Below are 14,423 nucleotides of genomic sequence, written 5' to 3' on the forward strand. Positions count from 1 at the left end.
AGCTTTTCTGAGGAGACTTGAACCCACACTTCAAACACAGAGTGGGTTCTAACAGTGAAGATGTATGTTACTGAGAGGTTTCAGTTTTCTCTGTGGGAACTGCCAGAGAAAGCACTGGGGGCCAAGGGGTTTACCTGAAGAATAAATGGGAGACCTGGATTCAGCTCTTTTCAAGGCTGTTAGTTGTGTTTTTTCCAACAACTTCTTAATGGGAAGGGTTAATATGAAGTCTTTGGTGAAAGAACTAGAACCCATATCTGCTACCTCTCAAGGGACTTCTTTATCCCTTTGATAACATTCTTCATCTCTCACAGCACTGCTATAGTTTCAGTGAAAGTCTTTTCCTGGAATTAGCCTGATGGTTAAGTCTATTCCACCAGAGCTGAGAGCCTGACACTTCTCAAACAAGGAGGGAAGCTGTATACAGGGTCTCCCCAGCCTGTGTCAGTGCTTTGAACACTGAGAAAATCTTTTATTTTTCTCCCATATAAAAGGCAACTTAAAGCTACATTTTCTGTGGAGCTGGTCCTGTAGTAATGCACTGGAGTACTCTAAGGTGCAAGAGGGGGTGCCTGAAAATGGAATATCAAGGGCCTAGGGACACTATTACAGTGGGAGTTCAGGTGTTCACTCAGTGCAATGAGTCTGTTTGGGGGTCTAAGACTGGGAGATTTTCTTTCACAGTGTACAGGGAATGAACAGCTCCCAGCTAAGGAAGCAGAGCTTTGAATTTATGCTGAAGAGAGTTTTCTTGGTGATAGGAGCAACAAGGAGCTTAGCATGGGTACCAAGCCTGCCTGTGGCTTGCTAAATAGTTTGAGCTGAAGGGTGGCACAGTAGAAGGCCTTTGGTAACATCAATCCTCCACTCTTTTCTGAGATTAAATCCAGCCTGCATGAAATTTGTTGGCAGTGGTTTCCCACTTAGCAATAACCAGACCATATTGAGACAAAATATTCAAAATATATAACAATGTGGGACTTGGAAAAGTATCAGCACAAAATTATGCCTTCCAGGATAGAAAACCAATGGATATGCTGGAGCTGATTAGCATCGTTTTTAATGAATGAGACCCTGCTATATTTCTTGTTTGGCATTGGCCTACCGAAGAGTATAACCTGTCTTAACATCTTCTTTAAGTGATTCAGTGAAATTTCTAGGTAATGGATTAAGAGAGTCATTAATAAATTGGGCTATAAAAGTCTGGACGAAAGTAGCCATCTCCTACTGACAATGTGCTGAATAAAGCAGCTGTGATGCTCAGGTAATTGGCAAACAGGCAAACAGTGTCCTTGCTACCTGGGATATGATTCTAGTCAAGGAGGAAATGGGGTTCTTTTAATTAAAACAATTTGTGCAACATCATTTCACTTAAAATTGTCCATGGCTTTTTAAAGAAGATTGAAAACAGTCTAATAGGGGCCTGATTTGGGTCCTACAGCAGGAATAACGAAGCTGATAAAGGGAGTTTTATAGTGCATATGTGACAGGGCTAAAATATGGGTGTTAACCTTGGCAGCAGAAGTTAATGAGCAGTTTGATACTTTATAGAGGTTCTATTTCTCCAGCTGCAATTGTGTGAGTGCTTGTGCTGGTATTGGCAGGGATAGAGTTAATTTTCTTCACAGTAGCTTGTATAGGGCTGTGTTTCGTATTTGTGCTGGAAACAGTGTTGATAACACAAGGATGTTTTAGTTATTGCTGAGCAGTGCTTATGCACCATCAAGGCTTTTTCTGCCTCTCACACCACCCCACCAGTGAGTAGACTGAGAGGCACGAGTTGTTGGGAGGCAACACAGCCAGGATAGCTGACCCCATCTGACCCAAGGTATATTCCATACCATACTTTGTCATGCTCAACCTATAAAGTAGTTGGAAGAAGAAGGAAGGGAGGGAGATTTGGAGTGATGGCATTTGTCTTCTCCAGTAAGTTTTATGTGTGATGAAGCCCGGCTTTCCTGGAGGTGGCTGAACACCCACCTGCTGGTGGGAAGTGGTGAATGAATTCCTTGTTTTGCTTTAACTGTTAAATTGTCTTTATCTTAACCCATGAGTTTTCTCATTGTTATTCTTCTGATTCTCTCCCCCATCACACTGGGGAGGAGTGAGCAAGCACTGTGTGGGGCTTAGTTGCTGGCTGGGGTTAAACCATGATGTTCTGCCCAACATGGGGCATGAGGATTTTGAAATCAGGATAGTAATTGGGAGAGGTAATGGGCAAAACATGGACTGAACATCACTAGAGCATGCAATGATTCTGGGGAATTTCTCTTCCAGTTGTGATGGGATGAGGGGTGGATCAACCTGCCATACTGTTCAGAGCTCTTTCTTTCTGCCAGGCATTGGATGTGCATCTGCATTTCCCTTAAGTTGTCTTGAAATAATGGTTGTAATCAGCAGCCCCATGTTCCAGACAATCAGGTCCTTGCATACATGTGCTCAGGTGCTTTCTACACCCATAGCCTAGGTAACAATACAAACCAGGAGCTTCTATCTAAAGGAGTATTTGGCTTTTATATAAATCTAGCACGCTTCCCTAAATTCATGGTAGAATGTAGTTTTGACCATGTTTGCAAATAGCTTTGTGGAAAGAACTTTATGTGCATATAGCTGTCTTAACTCCAACACATTTCACAAATAATACACACAAAATAACTGCTTCAGCTGCTGCACCAGCATAGCTACCCTCTAGTGAAGTGTTTACCTGACCATGGCCAGCAACTGGATTTTATGAAGGAAGTGGAAAATTCAGCAGAGTACAGCAGCTAAAAATGTGAGCCATGAGATAAAAAATGAGGATGCAGTGATCAGTACTTTTGTCCTGCAGTGTGAAACAGTGCCAGCTTGAATTCAATGATACCTCAATCGATGAAAGAGTGAGAATCCTGAATACTAAATGCACATGGACCATGAATATATTTGGTATGATGTTCAAAACCAGTAGGGGAAGCAGGTGGGAATGTGAAAACAGAATTACTCATAGCATCTAAAGTGAGTATACTTCAAACATCACTTAGCATCTAGCCTAGACAAAGACAGGCATGTTTAAAATGGTTTTATCTGTTTGTGGTTAACCACAGTTGTTAATTGTGGGTTTTCCCAGTGCACATCCATTTGCAGCTTTGCTGGGCCTGGAAGGAGCCTTTGTAAAGGAACTGCCAATTAAGGACAGAAACTTGTCAATGAAGACAATGATCAATACTCATTGATACATCTAAATAACACCCAGTCTCCACATTAGAAGGGGAGAGGAGTCTTTGTTGCTCTCCCATTCTTGTGGAATGGATTTGAGCAGGCAAATGACATCGTGGGAGGAGGAATTGTGTGAAATGGAGTGACACAAGAAAAACTAAAGGGGTGAAGTGGAAGACTACAGAAAAATGGAGAGACGCCCAGGTGAAAGAAAGGAAGCTGGCAAACTGCAGACATCTGAACTCCCTTATACAGAGAAAATGGAAACAAATAAAATCCTGCCTTATGCTGCCCCTTGTAATTTTCCAGAAATATTCAGTAATTTTCCCTGGAGTCCCATGCTGACAGCTGGCAGATGCTGAATGAGAGAAGGTCCCTAGAATGAGGATGGCAAGGTCACATCTGGAATGCCTGTGAAGATACTGATGCAGTGAATCACAAGCAACTTCTGCTGCCACGTAGTGGCAGCGAGAAAAGCTGCCATATGACAGATCTTTGTAGTCCTTGTCCGAAGATGATGTCTTCGTATTTTTATTAATGATGTTCTCTGGTAACAAGTGTGCTAATTTTAGGATGTTAGAATCACAGAGGAAGGGGAAGACCTTAAGCAATACTGTTTCTGCAGACTTAACTTAGTGTGCAAGTAACTCCTTATAAACTACATAGCATTCTCCTATGCCATAGGTTTATTTAAAAGTGTTGCTAAGAAGGTGTTTAAAAGCTTGTATTTCAGAGACTGTGTATGAATAGTACCTCTCACTGCCGTGGTTGCTATAGTAAACCCTTGTTCTTACTTGAACACTACAATAAATAATACTTTAAAACTGGAGAGGAAAGTAAAAAGAAAAAACTCCATTAGGCGTTCCATGAGCCACTTGAAATTACTGATCATTTTTCATGTTTTGCAAGTATGGAATGCTTTGTGCAGCTATAGAATAGCAACACCTGCATAATTGTGATGTTTTCTCTGCATAAGTTGTTCCTCAAAACTTCTCAGGATACAATGTGGTTCAGAGCACCTCTGTCAATAAGGAAAAGAGCAATGAGTGGGATTAAAATTAGCTGTTTTCTTAAAATTATATACATTTAAGACCCAGTTTCAGAGTAGAAGAGGATACGAAGGGTAGAAGTGATCCTTGAAATGATCCATGCTGTAACTGCTGCCAGTGGAGTTGGACTGGAGGTAAATTTTCCAATCTTTTCCCTTGGTGTTAAAATGTAGTAGTTCACAAGCATTGCAGTTAAAGATTTCACCCATGCTGATGGCAGCCCTAGAGTACTACAGATAATGCTGTCCAGGAGAGAAAGTACATGCTGGGGAGGGTAACAAGACAGAGGATGCTGAGCAGCTGGGAACTATAGCAGCTCCTTTCTACCTGGGTGTGAAAAGGAAGAGAAAGAACCTTGAAGGCCAGATGGACTCTTTGAGGGCTGAGAGAAATGTCCCATACATAATGATAAACAGCTGTGAGGCAAAAGACTTGCAGGCCCCTGAGGGGAAGGAGAAGGAAGAGTGAGGTTAACAGAAGTAGATTATGCTATCATAGTAAAGCAGCGAAAGAGATTGATAAATGAAATGCTGGGTTCAGAGTTACTGGCATGAGGCAAATGGTATTTATATATAAAGCACTGGAGTTGGAATAAGCTGATTTGGGCCTATTTTGTCCTTTGATCAGACTGCACATGTCCTCGGTCCTCTGTCTCGTCTTCCCAGCTGCATGCTGGGGCTAGTGCTTTCTTTTGCAGGGCTTTTGACAGAGGCAAACGTACTATTGAGCTGTTCAGATGATGCGCCAACATGGGCTATAGCAGAAGACATCTTTTGTGGACTGCTGCTCACTCAAGGAGTGGGAGACATTTATTCCTCACCAGCTAAGATGCTTCTCATGGATCTGCATCCTCATTAGCAGACAGCATCTTTTTTTTCTTGTAATTAGCTGACAGTTCAATAGGTAGCTCCAGTCTCTTTTACACCTGGAAAACAATCAACATGGAAATCATAGAAGCACATGTCTTCCCTTCCTACTTTAAAGCAGTCTGAGTTACACACATTGTTAAACACATAATACACAACAACTGTGTGTTAGAGCTCTCCAGAACATGTGTGAAATAATGTTGGTTTGGTTTTTTTTTCCCTTTCCTTTCTTAATTGGCTTCAGTTTGAAACGTACTTTAGCTTCTCTGACTTCTGTATTAGCCTCAACGCACCAGTCATGGATCGGGCCATAAGGAACTGTTTCCAGCCACCTGAACAGTGGAAACGGGAAGCGAGGGCAGCTGGAGGGGGGAGCGTGCACCAGCTGGCCCTGCTCCTGAGGCATTATAACTGGATTCTTTGGGGTAGAAGGGTGTGAGGTCTCAGGTCATTTCCTGCCAGGTTTGCTCTGAATGGGAGGGGGATATGTAATTGTGCTGTCTCCTTGTACCATTAGTGTCAAGACTCATTAGGAACTCAATCTACTCAGTGGCAGTAGGCATACAAAAGAAAGAACTAGCCAAAGTCTGCAGACTGCAGAGCAGGAGTTGGTGGAGGGAGCAATTGTAAATTCCCGTCTGGGTAATTAGAGTCAGCAGGGAATCAGATTGGCTACGGCAGGGCTTTCATTTTTCCCCTTGCTGTTTTAACGGGATTGGCAGGTGCTGCTTTATTCCAGGGGTGAGGTGATGTGCCTGTGTCATAATTCACAATGAGAAATGATCATCAATTTGCTACCATGCTCCTGGGGTGAGCTGAGCAGGCAAACTGTGATTACTATTGTTATCAGTACCTTGTTAGTATGGAGCAGGAGATTGTTGTGGGCAGTTGTCTCTGGAAGGGGTGGGATCTGTACTCACAAAAAGCATGCTTCTGGCAGCTTCGCTACATTTGGAAAGTTGGGCTATTTCATGCCCTTTACACTGGGATTTATTTGGGATCACTCAAAAGGATGTGAAGGACCTGGAAAATGTATCTTATGATTAAAAATTGGCAGCATATTGGCATGCTTTATCAACAGGGAGTTACAACACAATAAACAAAAATGGACCCTCTTTCTTCAAAAACACTGCTTACTACTTATCTGTTTGCCTAGTGAGAGGTGGAAAGGGACATAGTCAAGCTATCCTGTTTGCATGCAATGCAGTTTAAAGCCTCAATCAAGATGTTGTGAAATGAACAGACAGATTCACATTGAGTTCTCTGGATTCTTGCTCAGACCAATGGGCTTGACAGAATAATTAAAAGGTGCAACAATAAGAAATGTGGTTTCTGGGAAGAAAGGTTTTCTTAACACAGCACTTGTTCATGAAAGTTCCGAGAGAGAGAGATCCATAACAAATTGACTCCATTTACTGGCAAACCTTCTTCTTTCTAGCTCTATCCATCAATAGTCAAATGATGATGCACAACAGTATAAAATGCAGTTCACTTATCTGCAACTGTGTGGTCCTGGTGCTAAGCTCCTGGATTTCCAAAGAGTTATTATTTACCACTGGGAAAAAAAAACCAAAATCCTACTGCAGGCAGTGGACTACTTTCCTGAGTAAAATATACAGGACTGGATCCACAAGGAGGAAATAAGTGCACTGGCAAACCATCTTGTTTTCTGGGCACTCTTTGGGCACAATTGTGGGTAAATTGTTGGACAGGAAATGATATTTCTGTCCAGAGGAATACACCAACATTGCAAAAAAAGTTTTGCTCGCCATGAAGCAAAGCTGAGGCCTTTCAAGGTGTATTTTATAGAAAATATTAAAGAGAAGTGAAAGTATCACTCTGAAGAGCTAGTCTTTAGGCACCTGTTGGAGGTGTGAGCGACCATGTTGTGTCCTTGGTTTCTCCTGTTCTGGGAGAGTACTCTGCTCGCCAAGCTGTTCTAAGGTGGTACTTTGGACTCTGGCCAGATTCTCCCAAACCTAAGGTGGAACTATGTCTTACTAGAGGCCTAATGTGGCCAGTATGTACCCGTGAAAATTTTCAGCTTCAGTAATTCAGTACTTTCCCACTAAAAGAGCAAATTCATCTAAAAGGATAAGGGAAAGAAGAGGTCCCTGCCAGCTCTACCCTTCAGGCTGCAGATACATTTTAAGAGCCTATTTGGAATGCAAACAATAAGAGATGTGTGTTTTCCTCAGTGACTTTCCTTTGAGCCTCTGTGCATCTCTTCAGCATGTTGGGTTACTGGCAGAATAAGAAACTAATACGTGAAAACCTTCCTCTCATCTCCAGGTTCCTGTCTGGAATGAATCAGCTCAGATCTATAAGCTGCTTAGACCTTCCAAGCACTGTAGCTTAAATAATGGCAATAGAAGCTTTGTTAGCTCCTGATTTTTATAGGTAAGTGTCTCTCAGTCAGAAGCTGACAATCCATACAGATATATGTGTTACTGAAAATTATTTCTCAGGCCCATTTGGGCTATCGCCCATGCCTGGTAACTCGGAGTTTGGCTGAGCCTCTCCTACCTAAAAAATGCATGCTTGCTTATCCTTTATACCCACCCCTCACTTAATCAACAACTACTTCTCTCAAAACACGGCTGACCCTCTCCCTTCCTACCCATCAGCCATTCTTGCTGGATCCTCTGTCTAGATGGCTTTAAACCTGATTTGGGATTTGAGTGTTAGTTGGATTAACTCATTAGTGGGGCTCAGTTCTGGCAAGCCTGCTAATCTGTGGCAGTGGTGCATAGCACTGTGACAATATTACACTGAAAATGAGAAATCTAATGAGATTAGCATTTTATCCTTTCAGACAGAGCCTAGGTGTTTGACTGTTCTGCAGATGCTTGGTATGAACCATAGTAGGTCTAGGAGGAGACTGGTCTGTAACACAGCACCCAAACACATAGGAAGGAGATTGCAGTAGTGCAATTGTAAGGTTGAAATAGTGCAATAGAGATTGCAATAGTGCATAAGAAGCATCAGTAGCTTGTTGTAGCAAATAGAAATGTCTCTGTTCCCATCAGCTGGCTTTGTCTCAAAGGCATTTGCACATATGCCCCACAGACTTATCTCTTTTCCTAAGCATGAAGGAGGGCTGATCTGTGTCTGGGGATCACTTTGCAAGTCAATCCTGCCTTTACTAGTGATGACTGGGGAAGGTTTTAGTGGCAGATTTCATGGAGAACAAGGCTGCTGACTTCCAAGTTGTTTTTACGTCACACAGGGATGCAGAGCAAGATATGCTTATTAATGTATGACTACCAGACTGCTCCATTCTAAAATTACACCCACAAGATTAGTTGCCTGGACAAATTCCAGTTGCACTTTTCCCTCTCAAAAGCATTGTTTTTATTTCAGGTTTAAACACAGAAAAGAGGGAGCCAATATCTGTAGCCTCCTTTGGCTGCAGGGAGAGGGATTGCTCTGCCTGGTTTCTTAGGAACACCTAATAGAGCAAGACAGTCCCTAGTGCTGGGTGCATGAGCTTCTCCTGCTCTACCACCCTACTAACGGTTTGTAGAATTTTGGTAGGTGATAAGGAAGGAACCTGAAGAGTGATGCACCAGGGCTGGGAGTCACTACTAAGTGCTGTCCTAGCCTGCCACCCAGTGCTGGTTTTTGGCACTCAGTGTGCTCCAGCAATGCAGCTGGTACCTGGACTGGTTCTTCCTGGACCCTGTTGGAATATTCCTTCCTCTGACTTACTGAAACATATATTCAGGTCCTGTTTGAAATAAGCAATGTTTTAAAATGGACTGGCTTCGGAGAAATGTGTGAAAACTTCTTCAGATTCCTTCTTGAGTACTGTGGGATCAGTAGGCAATGGCTCTTGGGTGTTGTGCACTCAGCAGGTGATGGGCGAGTCTAACTTCTGGGTTGCCTTACGTGAGCCTTAAGCAAGAAGGGAAAGCTATTATTTCTGGTCTTGTTTTTCCAGAACAGCTTCGGAATGATCAGAGCTGCACAATCTCTCAGCATGGCGATGGATCCAAACCAAATGCATCCACAAAATGATGCTAAAGTTGGCAACAGTTTTCTAACTGAGATCAGTGTGTATCATCATGATAACAAACAGCTAGCAGCTAGGGAGAGGTGATAATTTCTAAAGATACCACAAAACTGCTTTAACCCCAAAGGCGCAGGGGAGGAAGGAATATTTTCTTGGAAAAGCAAGAATGGTTAACAGTGTTGTAGATCTGGCTGTTCCAGGGAGATGATGGAAGATGGTGGTGCAGATGACATGTTTTCATTCACATGACTCATGATGTCCACAAAACAATCCTCCTGTTACAAGGCTGAAGTGCAGCTGGTGGAAAAGATGTTATTTTGTTAAAATATATTCTAATACTTTTCACATAAAATCTGGGGTAGATAATTTGGGAAATTGTTTTGATTTTTTTAAGTGTTTGGGTTTTGTTTAATTTTGATTGTTTGGGGTGGTTTTAGATGTCTATCATTTCACCATTGCAGAAAAAGTAGTAACTAAGTAGTGACACTGACAAAGGAAAAACTGTATGTACAATTGAGAGCTTTAATTGAGTAAAGGAGGTAAAAAGTCTGGCACAGTCTTACAAACTGCTGTTCATCTATGAGCAACAGTCAGTTGTTTGGATTGCAGTAGCGCAGACTAAATCTGCCACACCAGTGTTTTATCAGCTAAAGAATTTAATAGAGCAGCAGCCTTTGTGACTGTGTCCTGACATTCAGCCTTGACAATGATGCCTGGATTTATCTAGGTGACCAGATATATTGAGCTTTCACTCTGCAGCGTGGGGGATGGCGGAAGGAATGAGTGGTCATTTTTCTTTAAGTAGTGAGAGAGATTTTGCTGCCAATTGAAAAGGAAGGGAAAGAGAAGAAAAAATGTGATGAGGTGGCCTTGTTCTAAAGTGTGTGAGGTGCACAGAGCAGGCATAATACAGGAAAAGGTGAATACAGAAGGAGCAGATGAAAACTAAAGGTGCATTTACTCTGAAGGGTGCTTAAATGCCATTAATATGTATTGTAAATCTTTAAATGCTCTGTTATTCAAGCATTGTATTAAGTGGAAGGAAAAAACCCACTGCTACTGATTTGCATTTTGTTATTAATTCAGAGGAAAAGAGAGGAAAAATTGTCAGCAAGGTGCCTTAGCTAAGCTTTACATAACAGTAACAACTTATGTATGGGAAGCAAATACTTAAAAAAATGAGCAAAATGAATAGAAATGTAATTCAGAGCAGCACTAGCACTTCATCTTCATGAAATGATATGGGCAAAGCCTGAATTCCAACACTGCAGTGAATTATGGGATGTGGTAGAGCTTGCAGGACTGCAGAAATAAAACATGATCAGTTATAATGTCCCATTAGGAAAAGGTGATGTAATGAATTCTTCTCTCCTGGCCTAGCAATGACATTTAATTTGCTAGGTTATTTACCCCCTGGATAAAATTCATAATCTCTCGTAATATGAAAATATCTCCTTAGATACATTTGTGGGGAATCTCATTAGAAGGTTTTGCTGAATGTATTTTTTGTCAGAGTTGTAAAGGCAGTGAGCTTCATCAACAGGGAAGCTCGACTGTGAATCCCTGGTGCTTATTCCTGATTCTGCTGCTGTATGATGCTGGGTGAACACTCTTGGCTGCTGAGACCCATTCCTGTAATTTTTCCGATTCCATCTGTGACAGGTCAGCAGGTGTAGTAAGGACTAACTTGCTGCCTAAGCCAACCCAGCTCCTTCTGGTTGAAATGTGTTGCAGCCATTTAGCCTGTCTGATGGGGAGGTCATTTTCAGTGGGACTGATGATGCATGGCTGTGTAGAAGCCTGAGTAGCAGCAGCTATGGTTAGGAAAGGGCAGATGCCCAGAGCTGCACATAGCAGTTCCTTGAGACAGTGTTACATGTTACATCCCTGAACTCAGCAAGGATTTCTGGATGCTCCAGGAAAGCTGCCATTAATGTGATTGTTCTATTCTTTTGGCTCAGTGCATAGGTTGAGATGTTATAAAGAAGAATAGGACAATTTTGGAGCTACTACAAATGAAAAAAATTACTCCTTAGTGGCTTGGCTGATATGTTTTTCTGGACTAAAGAAGCAAGAACGAACAAGATACTGTTCAGCAGAGACAAGTGCTTTAGAAGGAAACCTATTTTAATTTGATCTTTTTTAAAATCTTGAAAGGAGTCTTGAGAATTCTTAAAGAACTCACCTGGAAACACAGCTGGCTTTCTGGTTTAAAAAAAACACATACAAATCACTCCAGAATAGGCCTTGCAGTTTCTAGTACTATGGAGCATATCTGTCTCTACTAACAGGTATCTGCTAGTACATCTCTACAGGTCTGTAAATATTCAAGATGTAACTCTAATGAAAAAGATTCTCTCTATATAAAGAAAAGGTAACAGTTTATATGCAAATGTTACAGTGCTATCTCTTTAGTTATCTCAGTTTTTTAAAAAATCAAACCATGGCCTTCAGTCCTATTTAAATATAATAAAATAAAAAAATCACTTTCCAGAGATCCAGAAAGCTGAATATATTTTCCTAGCTGATTGATGCTTTTCCATTTATTTTTAAATGTAATTTTCCCTGGGTAAGGAATTGTTCTCTTGAATGTCAAAAAGGAAATATTTCCCAAATCATAGGCTTGGATTGGCTGACTTGAACCTAATGAGATAGCTCTGCTGGAGAGGGGGTAGGCTGGGGAAGCAGAGAACGGAGTGATTTGTCATGCTGGTTTTCCAGCCATTGCTAAAGAGCTGCTTTGTAATGCCAGCCTGCCAAATCTCCTGGCCACAATCAAATTACTCCCTCCGCCTGCACGCACATCCACACCCTCGCCCTTTAGATCTATCACTGACAGAATAGTTATTAAACAAAAACTCAGCCAGGGGAATTATTAATTGCCAGGCTTCATTTCTTTATCAAATGTTGTGGCCCAGAGGGAGAGCTCTTTAAGCTTTCAGAAAGACTGTAGCACATTAATCACTGGAGGGAAGTGGGGTGTGGGCTTGGCATTTGTAATACTTGTCAGATCAGAAATAGGAGATACAGAGATCAAAAGAGATGTTTATGACTTGGAGGTGAAAGGGTTTCACTTTTCTTGTTCTTCTTTGCATCCTCACTTTTTTTACTGTTGGTTTTGGTTTTGCTCTGTTGGTCTTGTCCCAGCACTTCTACTAATTCTGTTCCTATACCTCTGGCCCACACACTGTCCAGCAAGAGAAAGGCTTTGAGTTCTGGATGCAGCTTTCTGTGTACAGAGTAGCAAACCAGTGGTCACTCCTTTTGAGTGCCAGCCTGGTGTAATGCTGCACTTGATTAGGCACTGATCAGGCAGCAAAAGGCAAAGTTGGGAAGCCGGAGGCACTTAGCTGCTTGTCTGTATAAACTGATTAAATGCTGGTACCTAGCACTGAGCATCGGTCCTAAAAAGCACACCTGATTTCCTGGAAGTTTAATACTGAGTTCACTATTACATGCACAAATAGACATACACATATACTTTTGGAAAATTACTAGAATCACAGTACCTCTAGGCCACGTACATGGCAGATTAAGTCAATATTCTAGGCTGTCTGTGGCTGGAAGCACTTACTGTGTGATTAGTTAAAGCATTAATTAACATTGACCTTGTTCACTTGATCCTGAGACCTTTAGCTTCTGCAGTATGTGAAGAGATTGTTACTCCTACAGGGTACCTTATGAGGAATGCAATATAAGCTGCTGTTCAGTTGACCTTTTTTTTTCTCATAAAAGGATGATGTATCAGCTGAAGTGAGTAGCCTTTCTTGTAACACTTCAGCAATGCTGCATTTTGCATTCCTGATTCTTGCTCTGTCACGTGAAGAAATTCTTCAAACTGCTGCTGTTGAGAGGTGGGTTTGCTAGTACAAGTCATCCCCACTTGTATACATGATCTTCACAGCTGCAGAAAACCCCCTGATTTCTTGCTAATATCTTAGCTTGAAATACATAATAATTTTAGCAGATATTGTAAACACATGTCCACTTTCAACATCACCTGAATTAATTATCAAAACAGCCTGCTTCTGCAAAATATACACATCTATATAAAAAAAAAAAACTATTTCAAGAAAGAGTATGAGTGGGTAAAATCAACTTAAAGGTTTTGTAGATAAATACCAGTTTACCCACTTGTAAGATGGCACTTTGAATTTTTTTCCACTAATCTCCTGTCAAAACTAGCCAGGGTTTTGGCTGCAGTGAAGGGACCTGCAGGTATCTAGAGCCACCCTGTCTCACAGGAGCACTTGAGGGGAAAACATCTTTAATTCTGTGGTATATATGAGAGGTTGCAGTGAGAGAACGGGCTGTGTGTTAACATGCCTTTATACCGTGGCTGGCACACAGCCTGGTTTTGTACAGCCCTGCTGTTATCTGGAGCTTCTAGGTACGACTGTAATATAAATATTCTGGAAGAATAATAGGGCTATTTGTGGCTCTTGAGGGCAGCTAATGTAGCTGGTATGCAGCATGTTTTTCAAGCCTTCATCTCTTATTTTTCCAAGCATCCAGCAGGAGAGAAGAAACTAACCACATTTTCTGTGCACAGACAGAAGGAATGAGAGGAGGGATGGATCACATCAAATGGATTTTGAGAGGGCCACAAAACACTTGTTGCTTGTTGTCCCGACACTGCAATATGATATTTGCATTGTGATGTTGTATCAATATGTGAGACGATCTGTCTTCTTGGGAATATCATGCCTGGCAAAGCAGTTCCCAACTCAGAGGCTCACTTCTTTTAAAGGGATTTTGACTGTACATGTGCAAACAGCAGCCGACTCTTTGGGATCTCCAGACCAATCTGTGTAGATTTAAACACTGAAAAACTTGAATGCTATACAATCCCACAGGCAAACAATTCCAATGATTAGTTGGACTCCCAAGCATATCATCATATACTGAAAAGTGTATCAACACGCCACTGAATATCAGGCAGTCTACCTAATGAACATCATGGCAAAAGAGAGTGTACAGGCTAAGAACAATAGTCAGTCTATCAAGAAAACCCTGAAACATCCATACCTTTGGATAGGCTTTGCACAGCAGGAACCATCTCTGTGTGCTTACTGTTGATTGAATCCATCACTGAAGGAATTGCTTCTATGACATTAAATGGGTTATCCCCTGTGTGATACTTCTTATTTTTTGGCTGTTTTTCAGAAGAGGTGGAGGATGCAGTAACCAAGTGTGTTGTGTTACCATTTTTATCTCGTTTATATTTGAGAAAGATCATGCAGATGTCATAATCCCCTAACTCCTGAAATACATTCCCTATGAACTGGTTTTGCTGTGTTT

At 41.6% G+C, this 14,423-nt stretch overlaps 2 long non-coding RNA genes across 2 annotated transcripts in view; one reads left to right on the forward strand and one right to left on the reverse strand.

The window, feature by feature from the left end:
- LOC134175137 (uncharacterized) overlaps positions 1-14,423 on the reverse strand; it is an 81,007-nt gene that overhangs the window by 49,829 nt on the left and 16,755 nt on the right. The window lies entirely within an intron of this gene.
- Positions 3,267-8,712, forward strand: LOC134175112 (uncharacterized). The gene is made up of 3 exons (XR_009968898.1): positions 3,267-5,917; positions 7,400-7,507; positions 8,471-8,712. It is a non-coding gene; the product is annotated as an uncharacterized LOC134175112 (long non-coding RNA).

The sequence above is a fragment of the Pezoporus occidentalis genome, unplaced genomic scaffold, assembly GCF_034315485.1.
Source record: "Pezoporus occidentalis ecotype Australia unplaced genomic scaffold, CSIRO_AGI_Poc_V1 ctg66, whole genome shotgun sequence".
Classification (NCBI taxonomy): domain Eukaryota; kingdom Metazoa; phylum Chordata; class Aves; order Psittaciformes; family Psittacidae; genus Pezoporus; species Pezoporus occidentalis.